The 21,933-nt window shown below is 45.7% G+C and overlaps 1 long non-coding RNA gene across 2 annotated transcripts in view; it reads left to right on the forward strand.

Annotated features, from left to right (window-relative positions):
- The first annotated feature begins 4,440 nt into the window (after positions 1-4,440).
- LOC146041692 (uncharacterized) overlaps positions 4,441-21,933 on the forward strand; it is a 77,165-nt gene continuing 59,672 nt past the window's right edge. For both annotated transcript variants that reach the window (XR_014463552.1, XR_014463550.1), the window contains exons 1-3: positions 4,441-4,527; positions 4,932-4,995; positions 21,882-21,929. This is a non-coding gene — a long non-coding RNA (uncharacterized LOC146041692). The remainder of the gene's footprint in view (positions 4,528-4,931; positions 4,996-21,881; positions 21,930-21,933) is intronic.

Below are 21,933 nucleotides of genomic sequence, written 5' to 3' on the forward strand. Positions count from 1 at the left end.
ACCAAGTCCAACAGAAGCCCAACTTCAGCTGGCCACTCTGATAACGGACACCGAACTTAGACACCCAGACTCGCTGCTCATTGTGCTTGGTGACTTCAACTGTGCCAACCTGAGCCAGGAGCTCCCAAAATACACCCAGCAGGTCACATGCCACACAAGAGAGGGGCGAACGCTAGACCACTGATACACCACCATAAAGTCTGCATACCGATCCATACCCTATGCAGCACTGGGTCTCTCCGACCACCACCTTCTTCCGACATATATCCAGAAGCTAAAGTCTGCTAAGCCTGTTATCAAGTCTGTCAAAAACTGGTCAATCGAGGCAAAAACAAAGCTTCAGGCCTGCTTTGACTGCACTGACTGGATGGTGTTCGAAGCCTCTGCCTCTGACAAAGATGAACTAGCGGATGCAGTCACATCTTACATCAGCTTCTGCGAGGACTTATGTGTACCAACCAAGCAAATCCGATCCTTTAACAACAACAAGCCATGGTTCGGTAGCCAGCTCAGGAAACTCCGCCAAGCCAAGGAGGAGGCATACAGCAGCAGGGACAGGACACAGTACAAAGAAGCCAGGAACTCCTTGACTCGGGGTATCAAACTCGCAAAAAGGGAATATACAAACAAGCTGACACACAACCTCACAGCAAAGGACCCTGCGGCAGTATGGAAGGGCATGCAAAACATCACAAATTACAAGAAAGCCCAAACACAGTCTGAAACCAGCCATGAACTTGCAGAAGACCTGAACAAGTTCTACTGCAGATTTGAGCAGGCCGTACCTCCCCCACTCCATCCCAAAGACCACCACACCCAGGCCCTCCACGTGGACCAAGGCGAGGTAGAAGCAGTACTCAAAAGAATAAAACCTAAGAAGGCTGCAGGACCGGATGGTGTCTCGCCATCCAGCCTTAGGACCTGTGCAGCTCAGCTCGCCCCCATCTTCACAACGATATTCAACTCCTCCATGGACTTGTGCAAGGTTCCTGCCTGCTTCAAAAGCTCTATCATCATCCCGGTCCCTAAGAAAACACCCACGAAGGACCTAAATGACTTCATTCCAATTGCACTAACCTCAGTGGCCATGAAAGCATTTGAAAGACTAGTACTGAAGCACCTGAGAGAAGTGACAAACTCTCACCTTGACCCCATGCAGTTTGCCTACCGGGCGAACAGAAGTGTAGAGGATGCGGTCAACCTCGGGCTGCACCATATTTTACAACACCTCGACCACCAAGGCACCTATGCAAGAGTCCTATTCGTGGAATTCAGCTCAGCATTTAATACTATCGTTCCCGGCATCCTGCAGCCAAAACTCCTCTCCTTAGGAGTCCCAGGATCAACATGCTCATGGATAGTGGACTTTCTAACAGCAAGGGAACAGGTGGTCAAAGCCGGCGCCTTCTCATCCAGCACACGAACAATCAGTACTGGAGCCCCCCAAGGATGCGTCCTCCCCCCTCTGCTCTTCTCTCTCTACACGAATGACTGCACCTCAGCTGAGCAGTCAGTGAAAATCATCAAATTCGCAGATGACACCACTATCATCGGCCTAATCAAGGATGGTGACGAGACTGCGTACAGGCATGCAGTGGAGAAGCTGACACAATGGTGCAGCATCAACAACCTCGATCTAAACCCCACCAAAACAGTTGAGATGGTGGTCGACTACAGGAAAAAAACAAATGCACTAGCCCCGCTAACAATAGCCAACGCAGTGGTGTCGCGGGTTGATTCCTTCAAATTCCTAGGGACAACCATGTCCAGTGACCTAAGATGGGGATTAAACATAACCACAAACATCAAAAAGGCCCAACAGCGCCTGTTCTTCCTGAGGCAACTCAGGAAATTCAACATCCCACAGGAGCTGCTTTGCGTATTCTACACTGCCATCGTGGAGTCTGTCTTATGTTCCTCGATCACAATCTGGTACGGTGGCGCAAGCGAGAACGACAAACAAAAACTGCAGAGGGTAGTGAAGACTGCGGAAAGGATCATAGGGACCGACCTCCCCCCGATAAGGGATCTGTTCTCATCCAGGGTAAGTAAACGTGCTGAGAAGATCGCAAACGACAAGCTGCATCCTGGTCACAACCTGTTCGACATCCTACCATCCAGAAGACGGTTCAGGTCCATCCCCGTCAAAACGTCCAGATCCGCAAGAAGCTTCTTTCCGTTAGCTGTCCATCACCTGAACAATCCAATCAAAGCGAATGCAATCCCAATATCAACAGCCAAACAACGTGTCCCTACTTGGTGACTTGACCACCATAGTCGTAGCTAGAAATTAAATGCTTGTAATGTCTTTATGTAATATATGTAATGTCTCCCTCCTCCCCTTTTCATCCCTGCTTGATGCTGCACTGTAATCCACAAAAAATTCCTAGTGTGCGCAAGCACACATGGCCAATAAAGTTGATTCTATTCTATTCTATTGTGTTTATGGCATTACTGTGGGTATTGGGGGCATTGTGTAACTGGCATGGTTGATGGCATGTGTATATATGGCACAGCATCTATTTAGAGAGGCCGGGGGCAGGGCCAGCAGCTCTCAGAGCGCTGGCCATGCCCCCATAGCAGATAAAATGTGGCATGGGGCCTTGCAGGAGTGCCATGATAGTAGGTCATACCCCCTAATTTCGGGCGCGTGCCTTCGACACACGCAGGTGTCCCTTTTGCCTCTGTCTCCAGTGTTGGGAGGTATGTTTGCGACATATTGGACATTGCAGTGTGTGGCATATTGTGTCTGGGGCATTGTGGTATGCGGCATAATGTGTCAGGGCCATTACAGTGTGTGGCATAATGTGTAAAGGACATTTTTTGATTATTATGCAGATTTCTGGTTTTTAAAAATTTTTAGTAGCTCTTCAGGTTTATTTTGTCTCGAGTAGCTCCCGCCCCAAAAAAGGTTGGAGACCACTGCCCTAGATCATAAGTCACACTGGGGCAGATGTACTAACCCCCCCTTAGCGCTTCTCAAATAACGGGTCCCGCTTCTCCTGCATAACGAGGAGAAGCAGGCACCCATTATTTGCTAATGTATTAACCCCCCCCCCCCAAGCCGCTAAGGAGAGCCGTTATGCCCAGCGTTAACGGCTCTCCCGGCGTCCCGCGCATGCTCAGTGCGCCCCCCCCCCCCCTGTCCGGCTCTAATGGGCATGCGCGAGATCTCGCAAAAAAAACGCGAGATCTCCTGCGCAGCCCGAGCCAGAAGCAGGGCTAGCGATGTCCCCACAGTGGGGGAAAGGACAACGCTAGCCCTGAGCAGGCGAAGCGGCCGGGGTGAATTAACCTGTGGGTATACTCCTGTGGGTATTGTGTGCTTAAGTGGAACTACTCCTGTGGGTATTGTGTGCGTATGTGGAACTACTCCTGTGGGTATTGTGTGAATAAGTGGAGTACTCCTGTGGGTATTGTGTGCGTAAGTGGAACTACTCTTGTGGGCATTGAGTGCGTAAGTGGAACTACTCCTGTGGGTATTGTGTGCGTAAGTGGAACTACTCCTGTGGGTATTGTGTGCGTAAGTGGATCTACTCCTGTGGGTATTATGTGCATAAGTGGAACTTCTATTCTGAGCAGCATGTGCGTAAGTGTGGGAATTGTGTGCATAAACGGTGCTACTCCTGTGGGCATTGTGTGCAAAAATGGCACTAATGCTGTGGGAATTGTGTGCATAAATGGGGCTTCTCCTCTGGGCAGTGTGTGTATAAGTGGAGCTCACTGTCCATGTCCCTCAGCAGTTACATGCCCTGTGTCCCTCCAGCAGCTCTCTGTCCTTGTCCCTCAGAAGCTCCATTCCATGTGTCCCTCCAGCAGTTTCCCCACCTCTGAGTCCCTCCAGCCCCTTCTCACTTGTCTTCAGCATGCGCAGAGCCTGTTCCACGGAAAAAAAGAGATTTCTGAGCGCAGGCTGTGCTACTTTGCAGAGCAGCTGTTTCCAAACGAGGGGGATTTTCAAACCCCTCAGCAATTCATACCAAAAGAAAAAACACACCACTGGAAACAGCGCTTTAGCAAAGTACAGTATAAAATACATTTAATATAATAAAAAATGATTAACACACAAAACAATTATAAAATGCAGCCTAATATGGATTATCTTTCACTTTAGTATTATAGTTAATCCCCTGTGGCTTCCCCAACCAAGATTAGTGCATGCATGCAATTAGCTTTTTTTATATCCAATTTGGGCTTATTTTGGGTTAGAAGTTTGTAGGATTAATTTGACAGTCACAAATGGATTAGTCCCACCTATGTGCACATGGTGTTAAATGAGTATACTCAAGTGATTTCAGAAGGTAGGTAGGACGTTTCCAGCTTCACAGACTCCGGTGGGTACCTCCGGCCACTGGTGCAGTCCAAAGTACGCTGCCTTATCAAAGGATCCCCGCCAGCTCCAGTTATTAGGCTGCTCATCAGAATGTCCCCGTTCTCCTCCTATATCCTGGCCACACCCACATCCCAAATCCTGTATATGTCTGTGCACCTGCAGGGTGAGCAGAAGACGCTGGGTATACTGCACAGGTGAGTGCACAGGTACTGCACGCAGAACTCCTCCTGTATTACTGACAGTTGTATCCAGTTATGGAATTATCTCTGATATATTTATATGTAAATGACTCATGTTAATGTAATGTGAATGTGTTCCTCGATAATGCATTAATGGTCTACATTTATACATCTAACCCAAATGTATTGTCTACAAAACCTATTGTACTTATTTATTTAGTATTAATTAATTTAAAGTTTCTCCCATCTCTGTAATTTACACCACAGTATCTGATAATCTTCCTGCTAAATGTATGTCTGGTTCTGTAATCACATATAATAACACTTCCCTGGTGTTACTGATTGTTACCTGGCTTTGTGCTGTCACAGTTGTGCGTTATGTCTTTGTCTGATTCCCCAATCTCTCCCGTCCTATGCAGAGAACTGATCGGGAACATTGAGGAACCATGGGCCTGACATCCGTACAGCTGCTGGTGACTTTCAGTGAGTCCATATCTGATATAATGTCAGTCATCTCTGTGTGTAGTGCTGTAACATGTGGCCGGCAGCCTGGGAGAACCTTAGTAGCTGCTTGTGGTTGTAGTAGGATACTGACGGCAATGGCTGTGTGCTGGGTCCCTGACACCTCTGAGGTGCCTGGTAGTGCTTCCATTGGTAACTGCAGCACAAAGGAAGCCAGGGGGAATTCTGTCACTGTAACACAGAGGGGATTTATCCTGTGGCCCACGGGCTGGTGTATGATACTGTCGGCATTCCACTATGAAGGGGTGTAAGTATTCCGACACTCTTTAAGCTGCTATTTAATCATGTAGCGTAGCGGGCAGTGGCTGGGTTACACCGGGCACTCTCCTGTACTGCAATGTATTCCTGTAGGCATAAAAACAAAAGAAGAGGGGGCTTGGGACTGAGCACAGGTATATTAACAACTAGGTGATTCATCGCGCCCTACGGGCGCTCTTCACACCGTCGTAAGGGGCTGCGCCCCCTTAATTTGTGAACATTTGTATATGAGAAAGATGGTTAGAATTGTATGAAAGATGCCTGTATTGCAACTTGAGTTATAGGTGAAATGTGTTAAATAGAGAGCATATGATATGGAAGGGGGTGTGTATTGTTTTGTTTAATTAAAAAGCGGTTACAGAGTAAGATGTACATTGATAGTGTGGATGGTACAGTGACATTTGTGGGTGTGGGGGGGGGGGCTGTGTGTGCATGTTGTTTAGGTATGTGTGTGCAATAGTATAGTTGGGTATTTCTGAGTCAGTGGCTCCCCACTGGCGGAGGTCACGACACAGGAAAACAGGAGGCTGGGTAGTGATAGGGGTGTGTGGACATAAGGGGGACTAAAGAGGAGAGTGGTAGATACTGTGCAGCTTCTGCCAGTGGGTGAGGGTCCAGTGTGGCAGTACAGGAGTACAGGATGGTGGCCCTGAGTCAGTGTCTCCTCCTACTGGGTGGGAGTTCGGGTGCATGAGAGCAGGAGGCTGGGCTATAAGGCATGATAGGGGAATGTGGGCAACACAGCGTCAGCGACTCCCCAGTGGTGGAAGTTACGGTTCAGGAGAGCAGGAACCTGGGTAGTGATAGGGGTGTTTGCGTATACGGGGGACTAAAGAGGGGCTTAGGGGTGCCGTGAATTGTGGGAGGGGCGTGGGGGGTGCCGTGAATCAAGGGAGGGAGGGGGCGCAGGTGTCCGCGAATCGCGGGAGAGGGCGGTGGTCCGCAAAGCGTGGGAGGGGGTGTGAATTGCGGGAGGGGGGGGTTGCGAATTGCGGGAGGGGGGGGTGTGCGGGGGATGACGTGAATTGCAGGAGGGGGGGCACGTGCGCGATAAATCACCTAGTTGGTTATATATTCTTGTAGAAGGATGGTAGGATGTTGCTGTCATTCAGAATGCATTTACATAAACAGTAATAGTAGCAGTAAAAGATCTGATTTAAAACACCTACAGTAAAACAGAACAGGTGTTATATATTATACAAAGAATTGGTTGATGATGTGTAGGTTGATTTGCACATAGTTGTCACTGTAAAAAAAATTGCTACAAAAAAATCAACACAGAAAGGTCAACACATGTAAATGTTGACATAAGTGTGGCACTTCATTGGTGTCCATATCGACACATGAGAATGAATATGAAAACATTCAAAAAAGAAAAATAAATCTTCAAAAACTCAACCTTTTTCATTGTCGACCATAGCCGTGTCAGTGTTTTGCATGTGCCATTTAATCCTGGGGTTGCGTGAATCGCGAGCGGGGGTTGGGTGGGGAGGGAGGAGGTGAGGTGTGTCCGCGAATCACGGGAGGAGGGGTCGTGGGTAGATGCCGTGAATTGCGGGAGGGGGGGTCGCGGGGGGTTGCAGTGAATCGTGGGAGGGTGGGTCGCAGGGGCGGGGGGTTGCCGCAATGACAGGGGGGGGGGTAATCGCGGTAGGGGGGGTCGCGGGGGGTGGGGTGTACCGCGAGGAAGGGGGGGCCTGGGGGGTTGGCACAAATCGTGGGAGGGGGGTCACGGGGTGCCACGAATCGCAGGAGGGGGTGTGTCTTGGGGTGGGCCCGCAAATCGCGGGAGTCGCCGCAAATTGGGGGGGTGTGCTGTGAATCGCGGGAGGGGGGTCGCCGGGGGGTGCCGCGAATCGCCACAAGAAAAAATCAACACAGAAAGGTCAACACATGTAAATGTTGACATAAGTGTGGCATTTCAGTGGTGTCCATGTCGACACATGAGAATGAATATGAAAACATTGAAAAAGTGAAAAATAAATCTTTAAAAACTCATGTCAACCTTTTTCATTGTCGACCATAGCCATGTCAGTGTTTTGCATGTGCCATTTAATCGTGGGGTTGCCGTGAATGGGGGGGGGGGACACATTGCTCTGTTTCTGGACTTTCTTCTTAATTTATGGATTACCATCACCTGTGCTTAAACGCCTTTCTTATCAATTACCCTGTTTAAAACAGGTGATGACAATCATAAATTAAGATGGAAGTCCACAAACAGAGCATTCTGTCCCTCCTGGAGAGGGTCATGTTTTTGAGGTATGGAGGTGTGGGGCGCTCACCTGGTGTGTCTGGTGAGTAGCTGTGTCTTTGCTGTGTAACATGGAGAGGCAGAGGGTGTCTGGCACTGTCTGTGGGCTCACTGGGCTGGTTCTCTGTCGTGTGAGTCAGTCATGTGAGTCAGAAGCTCCACCCAGCGTTACAGCTTCAGACACACTTTGAGTGACAGATGTAGCCAAATATATAAGAGATTCCAATATGCTGCTACTTTAAAGGGATACTCAACCCTTAAGGTGCGTACACATGGGGAGATATATTGCTCAGTGTCTCCTTTTCATCAGCGACCAGCTGATTACCTCTGCGACACCGCCGACAGAGGTTCCTTCTCATCAGCGACCATCTCTGATCGCTGATGAAAAGGAGACACTGAGCAATATATCTCCCCCGTGTGTACGGGGCTTAAGCTCTGCTCCCGGACTTCCCTGGTAATGTATGATTGCCATCACCTGTGGGGAGATAGGAAAGGTGTCACCACAGGTGCTGGCTATCATACATTATAGTAACGATTGTTTGTGAAGCAGAGAAAGTCTTATTAAGCTCTCACAGCTGGGAAGCATTACCGCTCATTGCTTACTAGCTGTGAGAGGGCTGGTTAAGGCTGTGTACACACGGGGGCGATTTTGTGTAATATTGCGGGCAATATGGTTGCTGAGCGACCATATTGCCCGCGATTGGAGTGTGGGTGCGCGCTCCCGTTTTCTCCCCCATAGTGATCACTGGTCGCAGGAACATGCTCCTGCGACCAGCTGATTTCCACTGCCGGGCTCCCCCCCGGCAGTTTCTTTTTCATCAGCAACCATCTCTGGTCGCTGATGCAAACGGGACACTGAGCAATATATCGCTCATCGTGAGCGATATATCACTCGGCGAAATATCGCTCGGCGATATATCCCCCTATGTGTACGGGGCTTAAGACTTTCTCTGCTGGCAACCCCCAGATTCCAGCACCCTAGGCAGCTGCCTGATGGTACAGCCGCCCTGCCAGCAAAAGGTTCACTACTACGTGATGGAATTTATAGACTTGTGGGCACTTCTGCCGAGATAGTGTTCAGTCATTATTCGGGATCCGGCGGATCATTCTAAATCTGGTGAATGTTCGACAGGCGATAGGTTCACACATGGAAAAAGGTCGACATTGGCACAAGTTCGTCATGAGCAAAAGGTTGACGTATCAATGGTGGACACATGGAAAGGTAGACGGGAGTTTTTCACAATTTTTTATTTAATGGACTTGTATGGTATGTTATGTTATGTTATGTCTATCGACATAGACATCAAATGATTTTATCCCCTTCCTGACAGAGCCAGTTTTTGCGTTCCTGACAGAGCCCTTTTTTTCAAATCTGACATGTATCACTTAAGTGGGGATAACTTTTTTTTGCTTTTACTTATCCCAGTGATTTTGAGATTGTTTTTTCGTGACACATTGTACTTCAAATTAGTGGTAAATTTGGGTCGATACAGTCTTGGTTTTTTTGTGAAAAATACCAAAATGTCGTAAAAAAATGGAAAATTTAGCAATTTGCAAAATGTTAAATTTTCTGCTTGTGAGACAAATAATCATACCACTCAAAATAGTTAATAACTAACATAGAACATATGTCTACTTTATGTTTCCATCATTATTTCAACTTCCTTTTCATTTTTTTGGACACTAGGAGGCTTACAATATGAATAGCAAATTCTCAAATTTTCAAGAAAATTTCAAACACTGATTTTTTTAGGGACCAGTTCAGTTCTGATGTGACTTTGAGGGACTTGTATGTGAGACACCCCCATAAATGATACCATTTCAAAAACTGCACCTCTCACAGTATTCAAAACAGCATTTTGGAAGTTTGTTAACCCTTTAGGTGTTTCACAGGAATTAAAACAAAGTGTAGGTGAAATTTCAAAATTTCATTTTTTTTGCAGATTTGCAATTTTAATACATTTTTATAAGGAACACAGTACATTTTACTAGAGAAATGTGACTAAAATTTGATTCCCCCAATTCTTTTGTTTTCATAAATATCCTATATGTGGCCCTAGTGTGCACGGTGACCAAACCACAGGCTTCATAATAGAAGGAGCACCTACTTGATTTTGGAGCCTCCTTTTTATGAGATTATTTTTTAGGCACCATGTAGGTTTCTAGGCACCATAAGATGCTAAAATTTAGGAACCCCCCCACAAGTGACCCCATTTTGCAAACTACACCCCTCAGGGAATTCATCTAGGGGTATAGTGTACATTTCAAACCCCCAGGGGTTTCACCAATTGTGGTACAACTGGGCAGTGAAAATGAAAAATTAAATTTTTTACACAAAAATGCAGTTCTGGCTCAAAATTTTTCATTTTCAGAAGGTATGAAGGAGAAAAAGCACCCCAAAATATGTGCCCCAATTCCTCCCGAGTACGGCAATGCCTCACATGTGACCAAAAAATACCATTTGGGTGCATGGCAGGACTCAGAAAGGAAGGAGTGATTTTGGATTTTGCAGCTCAGATTCTGGTGGAATGTTGGTGGGTGCTATGTTGCATTAGCAAGACCCCCCCAAGCACCAATACAGTGGAACCCCCCCACAAGTGACCCCATTTTGCAAACTACACCCCTCAGGGAATTCATCTAGGGGTATAGTGTACATTTCAAACCCCCAGGGGTTTCACCAATTTTGATACAACTGGGCAGTGAAAATGAAAAATTACATTTTTTTACACAAAAATGCAGTTCTGGCTCAAAATTTTTCATTTTCATAAGGTATGAAGGAGAAAAAGCACCCCAAAATCTGTGCCCCAATTTCTCCCGAGTATGGCAATGCCTCATATGTGACCAAAAAATACCAGTTGGGTGCATGGCAGGACTCAGAAGGGAAGGAGTGATTTTTGGTGGTGGAATGTTGGTGGGTGCTATGTCGCATTAGCAAGACCCCCAAAGCACCAATACAGTGGAACTCCCCCACAAGTGACCCCATTTTGCAAACTACACCCCTCAGGGAATTCATCTAGGGGTATAGTGTACATTTCAAACCCCCAGGGGTTTCACCAATTTTGATACAACTGGGCAGTGAAAATGAAAAATTACATTTTTTTACACAAAAATGCAGTTCTGGCTCAACATTTTTCATTTTCAGAAGGTATGAAGGAGAAAAAGCACCCCAAAATCTGTGCCCCAATTTCTCCCGAGTACGGCAATGCCTCACATGTGACCAAAAAATACCATTTGGGTGCATGGCAGGACTCAGAAGGGAAGGAGTGATTTTTGGATTTTGCAGCTCAGATTCTGGTGGAATTTTGGTGGGTGCTATGTCGCATTAGCAAGACCCCCCAAGCACCAATACAGTGGAACCCCCCACAAGTGACCCCATTTTGCAAACTACACCCCTCAGGGAATTCATCTAGGGGTATAGTGTACATTTCAAACCCCCAGGGGTTTCACCAATTTTGATACAACTGGGCTGTGCAAATGCAAAATTACATTTTTTACACAAAAATGCAGTTCTGGCTCAAAATTTTTCATTTTCACAAGGAATGAAGGAGACAAAGCACCCCAAAATCTGTGCCCCAATTTCTCCCGAGTACGGCAATGCCTCACATGTGACCAAAAAATACCATTTGGGTGCATGGCAGGACTCAGAAAGGAAGGAGTGATTTTTGGATTTTGCAGCTCAGATTCTGGTGGAATGTTGGTGGGTGCTATGTTGCATTAGCAAGACCCCCCAAGCACCAATACAGTGGAACCCCCCCACAAGTGACCCCATTTTGCAAACTACACCCCTCAGGGAATTCATCTAGGGGTATAGTGTACATTTCAAACCCCCAGGGGTTTCACCAATTTTGATACAACTGGGCAGTGAAAATGAAAAATTTACATTTTTTTACACAAAAATGCAGTTCTGGCTCAAAATTTTTCATTTTCATAAGGTATGAAGGAGAAAAAGCACCCCAAAATCTGTGCCCCAATTTCTCCCGAGTATGGCAATGCCTCATATGTGACCAAAAAATACCAGTTGGGTGCATGGCAGGACTCAGAAGGGAAGGAGTGATTTTTGGTGGTGGAATGTTGGTGGGTGCTATGTCGCATTAGCAAGACCCCCAAAGCACCAATACAGTGGAACCCCCCCACAAGTGACCCCATTTTGCAAACTACACCCCTCAGGGAATTCATCTAGGGGTATAGTGTACATTTCAAACCCCCAGGGGTTTCACCAATTTTGATACAACTGGGCAGTGAAAATGAAAAATTACATTTTTTTACACAAAAATGCAGTTCTGGCTCAAAATTTTTCATTTTCATAAGGTATGAAGGAGAAAAAGCACCCCAAAATCTGTGCCCCAATTTCTCCCGAGTACGGCAATGCCTCACATGTGACCAAAAAATACCATTTGGGTGCATGGCAGGACTCAGAAGGGAAGGAGTGATTTTTGGTGGTGGAATGTTGGTGGGTGCTATGTCGCATTAGCAAGACCCCCAAAGCACCAATACAGTGGAACCCCCCCACAAGTGACCCCATTTTGCAAACTACACCCCTCAGGGAATTCATCTAGGGGTATAGTGTACATTTCAAACCCCCAGGGGTTTCACTAATTTTGATACAACTGGGCTGTGCAAATGCAAAATTACATTTTTTACACAAAAATGCAGTTCTGGCTCAAAATCTTTCATTTTCACAAGGAATGAAGGAGACAAAGCACCCCAAAATCTGTGCCCCAATTTCTCCCGAGTACGGCAATGCCTCACATGTGACCAAAAAATACCATTTGGGTGCATGGCAGGACTCAGAAAGGAAGGAGTGATTTTTGGATTTTGCAGCTCAGATTCTGGTGGAATGTTGGTGGGTGCTATGTTGCATTAGCAAGACCCCCCAAGCACCAATACAGTGGAACCCCCCCACAAGTGACCCCATTTTGCAAACTAAACCCCTCAGGGAATTCATCTAGGGGTATAGTGTACATTTCAAACCCCCAGGGGTTTCACCAATTTTGATACAACTGGGCAGTGAAAATGAAAAATTACATTTTTTTACACAAAAATGCAGTTCTGGCTCAAAATTTTTCATTTTCATAAGGTATGAAGGAGAAAAAGCACCCCAAAATCTGTGCCCCAATTTCTCCCGAGTATGGCAATGCCTCATATGTGACCAAAAAATACCAGTTGGGTGCATGGCAGGACTCAGAAGGGAAGGAGTGATTTTTGGTGGTGGAATGTTGGTGGTTGCTATGTCGCATTAGCAAGACCCCCAAAGCACCAATACAGTGGAACCCCCCCACAAGTGACCCCATTTTGCAAACTACACCCCTCACGGAATTCATCTAGGGGTATAGTGTACATTTCAAACCCCCAGGGGTTTCACCAATTTTGATACAACTGGGCAGTGAAAATGAAAAATTACATTTTTTTACACAAAAATGCAGTTCTGGCTCAAAATTTTTCATTTTCAGAAGGTATGAAGGAGAAAAAGCACCCCAAAATCTGTGCCCCAATTTCTCCCGAGTACGGCAATGCCTCATGTGTGACCAAAAAGTGGCAGGACTCAGAAGGGAAGGAGTGATATTTGGATTTTGCAGCACAAATTCTGGTGGAATGTTGGTGGGTGCTATGTCGCATTAGCAAGACCCCCAAAGCACCAATACAGTGGAACCACCCCACAAGTGAACCCATTTTGCAAACTACACCCCTCAGGGAATTCATCTAGGGGTATAGTGTACATTTCAAACCCCCAGGGGTTTCACCAATTTTGATACAACTGGGCAGTGAAAATGAAAAATTACATTTTTTTACACAAAAATGCAGTTCTGGCTCAACATTTTTCATTTTCAGAAGGTATGAAGGAGAAAAAGCACCCCAAAATCTGTGCCCCAATTTCTCCCGAGTACGGCAATGCCTCATGTGTGACCAAAAAGTGGCAGGACTCAGAAGGGAAGGAGTGATATTTGGATTTTGCAGCACAAATTCTGGTGGAATGTTGGTGGGTGCTATGTCGCATTAGCAAGACCCCCAAAGCACCAATACAGTGGAACCACCCCACAAGTGACCCCATTTTGCAAACTACACCCCTCAGGGAATTCATCTAGGGGTATAGTGTACATTTCAAACCCCCAGGGGTTTCACCAATTGTGGTACAACTGGGCAGTGAAAATGAAAAATTACATTTTTTTACACAAAAATGCAGTTCTGGCTCAAAATTTTTCATTTTCATAAGGTATGAAGGAGAAAAAGCACCCCAAAATCTGTGCCCCAATTTCTCCCGAGTATGGCAATGCCTCACATGTGACCAAAAAATACCATTTGGGTGCATGGCAGGACTCAGAAGGGAAGGAGTGATTTTTGGATTTTGCAGCTCAGATTCTGGTGGAATTTTGGTGGGTGCTATGTCGCATTAGCAAGACCCCCCAAGCACCAATACAGTGGAACCCCCCACAAGTGACCCCATTTTGCAAACTACACCCCTCAGGGAATTCATCTAGGGGTATAGTGTACATTTCAAACCCCCAGGGGTTTCACCAATTTTGATACAACTGGGCAGTGAAAATGAAAAATTACATTTTTTTACACAAAAATGCAGTTCTGGCTCAACATTTTTCATTTTCAGAAGGTATGAAGGAGAAAAAGCACCCCAAAATCTGTGCCCCAATTTCTCCCGAGTACGGCAATGCCTCACATGTGACCAAAAAATACCATTTGGGTGCATGGCAGGACTCAGAAGGGAAGGAGTGATTTTTGGATTTTGCAGCTCAGATTCTGGTGGAATTTTGGTGGGTGCTATGTCGCATTAGCAAGACCCCCCAAGCACCAATACAGTGGAACCCCCCACAAGTGACCCCATTTTGCAAACTACACCCCTCAGGGAATTCATCTAGGGGTATAGTGTACATTTCAAACCCCCAGGGGTTTCACCAATTTTGATACAACTGGGCTGTGCAAATGCAAAATTACATTTTTTACACAAAAATGCAGTTCTGGCTCAAAATTTTTCATTTTCACAAGGAATGAAGGAGACAAAGCACCCCAAAATCTGTGCCCCAATTTCTCCCGAGTACGGCAATGCCTCACATGTGACCAAAAAATACCATTTGGGTGCATGGCAGGACTCAGAAAGGAAGGAGTGATTTTTGGATTTTGCAGCTCAGATTCTGGTGGAATGTTGGTGGGTGCTATGTTGCATTAGCAAGACCCCCCAAGCACCAATACAGTGGAACCCCCCCACAAGTGACCCCATTTTGCAAACTACACCCCTCAGGGAATTCATCTAGGGGTATAGTGTACATTTCAAACCCCCAGGGGTTTCACCAATTTTGATACAACTGGGCAGTGAAAATGAAAAATTTACATTTTTTTACACAAAAATGCAGTTCTGGCTCAAAATTTTTCATTTTCATAAGGTATGAAGGAGAAAAAGCACCCCAAAATCTGTGCCCCAATTTCTCCCGAGTATGGCAATGCCTCATATGTGACCAAAAAATACCAGTTGGGTGCATGGCAGGACTCAGAAGGGAAGGAGTGATTTTTGGTGGTGGAATGTTGGTGGGTGCTATGTCGCATTAGCAAGACCCCCAAAGCACCAATACAGTGGAACCCCCCCACAAGTGACCCCATTTTGCAAACTACACCCCTCAGGGAATTCATCTAGGGGTATAGTGTACATTTCAAACCCCCAGGGGTTTCACCAATTTTGATACAACTGGGCAGTGAAAATGAAAAATTACATTTTTTTACACAAAAATGCAGTTCTGGCTCAAAATTTTTCATTTTCATAAGGTATGAAGGAGAAAAAGCACCCCAAAATCTGTGCCCCAATTTCTCCCGAGTACGGCAATGCCTCACATGTGACCAAAAAATACCATTTGGGTGCATGGCAGGACTCAGAAGGGAAGGAGTGATTTTTGGTGGTGGAATGTTGGTGGGTGCTATGTCGCATTAGCAAGACCCCCAAAGCACCAATACAGTGGAACCCCCCCACAAGTGACCCCATTTTGCAAACTACACCCCTCAGGGAATTCATCTAGGGGTATAGTGTACATTTCAAACCCCCAGGGGTTTCACTAATTTTGATACAACTGGGCTGTGCAAATGCAAAATTACATTTTTTACACAAAAATGCAGTTCTGGCTCAAAATCTTTCATTTTCACAAGGAATGAAGGAGACAAAGCACCCCAAAATCTGTGCCCCAATTTCTCCCGAGTACGGCAATGCCTCACATGTGACCAAAAAATACCATTTGGGTGCATGGCAGGACTCAGAAAGGAAGGAGTGATTTTTGGATTTTGCAGCTCAGATTCTGGTGGAATGTTGGTGGGTGCTATGTTGCATTAGCAAGACCCCCCAAGCACCAATACAGTGGAACCCCCCCACAAGTGACCCCATTTTGCAAACTAAACCCCTCAGGGAATTCATCTAGGGGTATAGTGTACATTTCAAACCCCCAGGGGTTTCACCAATTTTGATACAACTGGGCAGTGAAAATGAAAAATTACATTTTTTTACACAAAAATGCAGTTCTGGCTCAAAATTTTTCATTTTCATAAGGTATGAAGGAGAAAAAGCACCCCAAAATCTGTGCCCCAATTTCTCCCGAGTATGGCAATGCCTCATATGTGACCAAAAAATACCAGTTGGGTGCATGGCAGGACTCAGAAGGGAAGGAGTGATTTTTGGTGGTGGAATGTTGGTGGTTGCTATGTCGCATTAGCAAGACCCCCAAAGCACCAATACAGTGGAACCCCCCCACAAGTGACCCCATTTTGCAAACTACACCCCTCAGGGAATTCATCTAGGGGTATAGTGTACATTTCAAACCCCCAGGGGTTTCACTAATTTTGATACAACTGGGCTGTGCAAATGCAAAATTACATTTTTTACACAAAAATGCAGTTCTGGCTCAAAATCTTTCATTTTCACAAGGAATGAAGGAGACAAAGCACCCCAAAATCTGTGCCCCAATTTCTCCCGAGTACGGCAATGCCTCACATGTGACCAAAAAATACCATTTGGGTGCATGGCAGGACTCAGAAAGGAAGGAGTGATTTTTGGATTTTGCAGCTCAGATTCTGGTGGAATGTTGGTGGGTGCTATGTTGCATTAGCAAGACCCCCCAAGCACCAATACAGTGGAACCCCCCCACAAGTGACCCCATTTTGCAAACTAAACCCCTCAGGGAATTCATCTAGGGGTATAGTGTACATTTCAAACCCCCAGGGGTTTCACCAATTTTGATACAACTGGGCAGTGAAAATGAAAAATTACATTTTTTTACACAAAAATGCAGTTCTGGCTCAAAATTTTTCATTTTCATAAGGTATGAAGGAGAAAAAGCACCCCAAAATCTGTGCCCCAATTTCTCCCGAGTATGGCAATGCCTCATATGTGACCAAAAAATACCAGTTGGGTGCATGGCAGGACTCAGAAGGGAAGGAGTGATTTTTGGTGGTGGAATGTTGGTGGTTGCTATGTCGCATTAGCAAGACCCCCAAAGCACCAATACAGTGGAACCCCCCCACAAGTGACCCCATTTTGCAAACTACACCCCTCACGGAATTCATCTAGGGGTATAGTGTACATTTCAAACCCCCAGGGGTTTCACCAATTTTGATACAACTGGGCAGTGAAAATGAAAAATTACATTTTTTTACACAAAAATGCAGTTCTGGCTCAAAATTTTTCATTTTCAGAAGGTATGAAGGAGAAAAAGCACCCCAAAATCTGTGCCCCAATTTCTCCCGAGTACGGCAATGCCTCATGTGTGACCAAAAAGTGGCAGGACTCAGAAGGGAAGGAGTGATATTTGGATTTTGCAGCACAAATTCTGGTGGAATGTTGGTGGGTGCTATGTCGCATTAGCAAGACCCCCAAAGCACCAATACAGTGGAACCACCCCACAAGTGAACCCATTTTGCAAACTACACCCCTCAGGGAATTCATCTAGGGGTATAGTGTACATTTCAAACCCCCAGGGGTTTCACCAATTTTGATACAACTGGGCAGTGAAAATGAAAAATTACATTTTTTTACACAAAAATGCAGTTCTGGCTCAACATTTTTCATTTTCAGAAGGTATGAAGGAGAAAAAGCACCCCAAAATCTGTGCCCCAATTTCTCCCGAGTACGGCAATGCCTCATGTGTGACCAAAAAGTGGCAGGACTCAGAAGGGAAGGAGTGATATTTGGATTTTGCAGCACAAATTCTGGTGGAATGTTGGTGGGTGCTATGTCGCATTAGCAAGACCCCCAAAGCACCAATACAGTGGAACCACCCCACAAGTGACCCCATTTTGCAAACTACACCCCTCAGGGAATTCATCTAGGGGTATAGTGTACATTTCAAACCCCCAGGGGTTTCACCAATTGTGGTACAACTGGGCAGTGAAAATGAAAAATTACATTTTTTTACACAAAAATGCAGTTCTGGCTCAAAATTTTTCATTTTCATAAGGTATGAAGGAGAAAAAGCACCCCAAAATCTGTGCCCCAATTTCTCCCGAGTATGGCAATGCCTCATATGTGACCAAAAAATACCAGTTGGGTGCATGGCAGGAATCAGAAGGGAAGGAGTGATTTTTGGATTTTGCAGCTCAGATTCTGGTGGAATGTTGGTGGGTGCTATGTGGCATTAGCAAGACCCCCGAAGCACGGTGAAATGATGAACCTAATAATCCATAGATGTGTGGTATATTTTAAAACACTCCTTTATACATAGGCCGGGTTTGTCGGGGCAAGTTTCACAGTGGAAAATAGTTTCCTTTCTTATTCCCTTTTTATAGCAAACTTTGCACCTTTTTTGTGTCCTGACCTTTCTTGCAGTGGAGGGGATTTCGTTCGGAAAATGCTGCCCTGGTACAATACGGGGGCCAGTACTAGAAGTACTGGGGCCCTCTGCCTGCTGGTTCCCAAATACTAGGCCCTTTATGACTTCCTCTTGAAAGTGCATAAATGTCCCCCTCTGGCCGGTAGAACGGAATAGCACGTAAGCGTTATACAGTGCCATCTGGATGATATACACGGCCAGCTTCTTGTACCAGATTTTTGTTTTCCGCAGGGCACTGTACGGCTTCAGTACCTGATCTGAAAGATCCACTCCGCCCATGTACCTATTGTAATCCAGGATACAATTAGGTTTTGAGGTGTGGGTACTGGTACCTCGTACAGGGACGGAGGTGGTACTGTCTCCGTGAATTGTTGTCAGTATAAGGACATCCCTCTTGTCCTTATATTTGACCAACAACATATTTTCGGTGCATATTCCCCTGCTTTCACCCCTTCTCATTACTTGGGCAATGTGCGTTTTTGGGAGGCCTCTTTGGTTCTTGCGCACAGTACCGCAAGCTGCTGTACCTCTTGAACCAAGGGCCTTAAACAGGGGGATGCTAGTGTAAAAGTTATCCACATAGAGGTGATAACCTTTATCCAGGAAGGGGTGCACTAAATCCCAGACAATTTTTCCACTAACACCTACGAGGGAGGGGGGGCATTCTGGCGGTTCAATTCTTGAATCCTTCCCTTCATATACCCTAAACCTGTGAGTGTACCCTGAGGTGCTTTCACACAGCTTATACATTTTTATGCCATACCTTGCCCTCTTACTGGGAAGGTACTGGCGGAATTTAACCCTTCCTTTAAAATGTATAAGGGACTCGTCTATGCAAATGAATTTATCTGGGATGTACATCTCTTCAAATTTGGCACTGAAATGATCAATGACCGGCCTGACTTTGAATAGCCGGTCAAAGGTGGGATCATCTCTGGGTGGGCACTGTGCATTATCGTTGTAATGCAAAAATTTAAGGATCGTCTCAAATCGAGCCCGGGGCATGGCCATACGGTAAAATGGGGTGCTGTACAGAACATCTGTACTCCAATATTGCCTAATTTCTGGCTTTTTTACTATGCCCATATGAAACACCAGACCCCAAAACGTCATCATCTCTACTGCATCTACAGGGGTCCACCTAGCAAATGATGACGTGGGGTTTTGAGCAATAAACTGCTGGGCATATAAATTACTTTGGTCCACCATTAAATTTATAAAATCATCAGAGAAAAATAATTTGAAAAAGTCGATTTCTCTGAGACCTGTGGAATCAAATTGGATTCCTGGCATGGCCAAAAACTCAGGAACCTGGGGCTCAAAATTGTCTGGTGGTGGGGTCCATACGAGATCAATTATTGGGGGGTGGGTCTCAGCTGCTCTACGGGGGCGTCTTTGAGGGGGTCCCTCATCACCAGAGGAGGAAGAGGAGCTTAAGACGAATCCTTCAAATTCCCCGCTTGCATCACTGGCTGTGTCAGAGTCAGAGGCAAGCATGGCATATGCCTCCTCCGCTGAATACATTCTTCTGGATGACTGGGATGACATTTGGGATGACATTTGGGATGACATTTTTATTTTTGTGTACAAACTTTATTTCAATCCGGGGGGTATGTAGTGTGTAGTGTGTATGTAGTGCAGAAAAAAAAAATACTTTATACAAAAAAAAAAAATTGAAGGGGTTAAAAAAAAAAAAAAATTGAAGGGGTTAAAAAAAAAATTGAAGGGGTTAAAAAAAAAAAAAAAAAGGTCCTGCGCCAAAAATTGAGCACAGATGTTGGTCAGTAACGTCCGTCACTGAACAGCGCTCAAAGGCAACAGGAATTTGATCAAAAAAAAAAAAAAAATAGATCAACCCTGTGCCGAAAAAGATGATCAGTGATGTACGTCACTGATCAGCACACAGTGGCCACAGGACACCCACAAAATCACAGTGTGTGTAAAAAAAAATTAAAAAAAGACCCCACAGCACCCACAAAAAAAAAAAGGTGATCAGTGATGTGACACTGATTACCAGTGAGGGGCAGCAGGTGCACAACCTTTGGTGCAACTGACAGTGCAACTGGCAGGTATATATAAAAAAAAAAAAAACTCTGCACCCCCAAAAAGTTGCTGATCACCTCAGATATAGTGATCAGCACAAAAGCCGGGGGCAGCAGACACAAAATTTAGCACTCTCTATCACTCTCTGTCACTATCTCTCTCTATCTCTCTATCTCTCACTATCTATCACTCTATGACACTGCAGCAGCAGCACTGACAGTTATATATATGAAAAATAACCCCTGCACCCCCAAAAAGTTGCTGGGGGTGCACAAAAGGGGGGCAGCAGACACAAAATATAGCAGTCTCTATCACTCTCTGTCACTATCTCTCTCTATCTCTCTATCTCTCTATCTCTCACTATCTATCACTCTATGACACTGCAGCAGCAGCACTGACAGGTATATATATATATATATAAAAAAAACCTGCGCCCCCAAAAAGTTGCTGATCAGTTAATTTATACTGATTAGCACAAAGGGGGGGGCAGCAGTCAGTTATATAAAAAATATATAGCACAATCTGTCACTATCTCTCTATCTCTCTCTATCTCTCTCTCTCTATCTCTCTATCTATAACTCTATTACACTGCAGCAGCACAAAATATAGCACTCTCTGTCACTAGGCCTCTCTATCTCTCTCTATCTCTATCTCTCTATCTAATAACTCGCAGCAGCACAACACAGCACAACACAGCACAGGATGTCACAAGAGGAAGCAAGATCCAGGCAGTGATCAGGTAAGTATTTAGCAAGGTTCTGGTCAGTAAATGGCGACAGCTGGGCACGGTGACCGCACTGCACGCTATTCCAGACCGGAATGGCGTCTGCAGTGCAGTCACCGTTAGTTTAAACCCCCCTCCATGGCTGTGATTGGTCCGTCGGTCCGACGAACCAATCACGGCCTTTGGGGGCGGGCGGGGTGAGGTGGGGTGACACCAGTGTCACCCTTACACCCCGCGGTGATTGGTGCTGTACTTTACAGCACCAATCACCTCCGATCCCGTGTCACCGGCGAACGTTATTCGCCGGTGACACAGGAAAACGCTGTGAATGGCTGTTCACACTGAACAGCCAATCACAGCGATCGCCGACGGGGGGGCGGCATCGCAGCCCCCCCTGGGCATGCAGGGACATGTCTGCTGTCAGGGACAGCAGACATCGTCCCTCTGTCACTGCGTCTCTAGACGCAGTGACAGTTTGAAGTCATGACGTATATATACGTCATGTGTCGGGAAGTACTTCCCGGCCATGACGTATATATACGTCAAATGTCGGGAAGGGGTTAAAAATAGTTTTGACTTTCCTGTGTTGACCATTTACATGTCGACCTTTTGCTGGTGTCAACCTTTTGTTAATGTCGACCTAGAACATGTCGATCTTTTTTATATGTTAACCTACTCTCTGGTGACCTATTGACCTAATAATCCTCACCCAACCATTCTACTACTAATATTAAATGTATATAACTCCTGTGTTCCGCAGGTGTGGCCGCCATGCTGATATGTGCACAAACCGGAACTGATCCCCAAGGTAA

The sequence above is a fragment of the Crinia signifera genome, chromosome 19 (assembly GCF_055691185.1).
Source record: "Crinia signifera chromosome 19, ASM5569118v1, whole genome shotgun sequence".
NCBI lineage: Eukaryota > Metazoa > Chordata > Amphibia > Anura > Myobatrachidae > Crinia > Crinia signifera.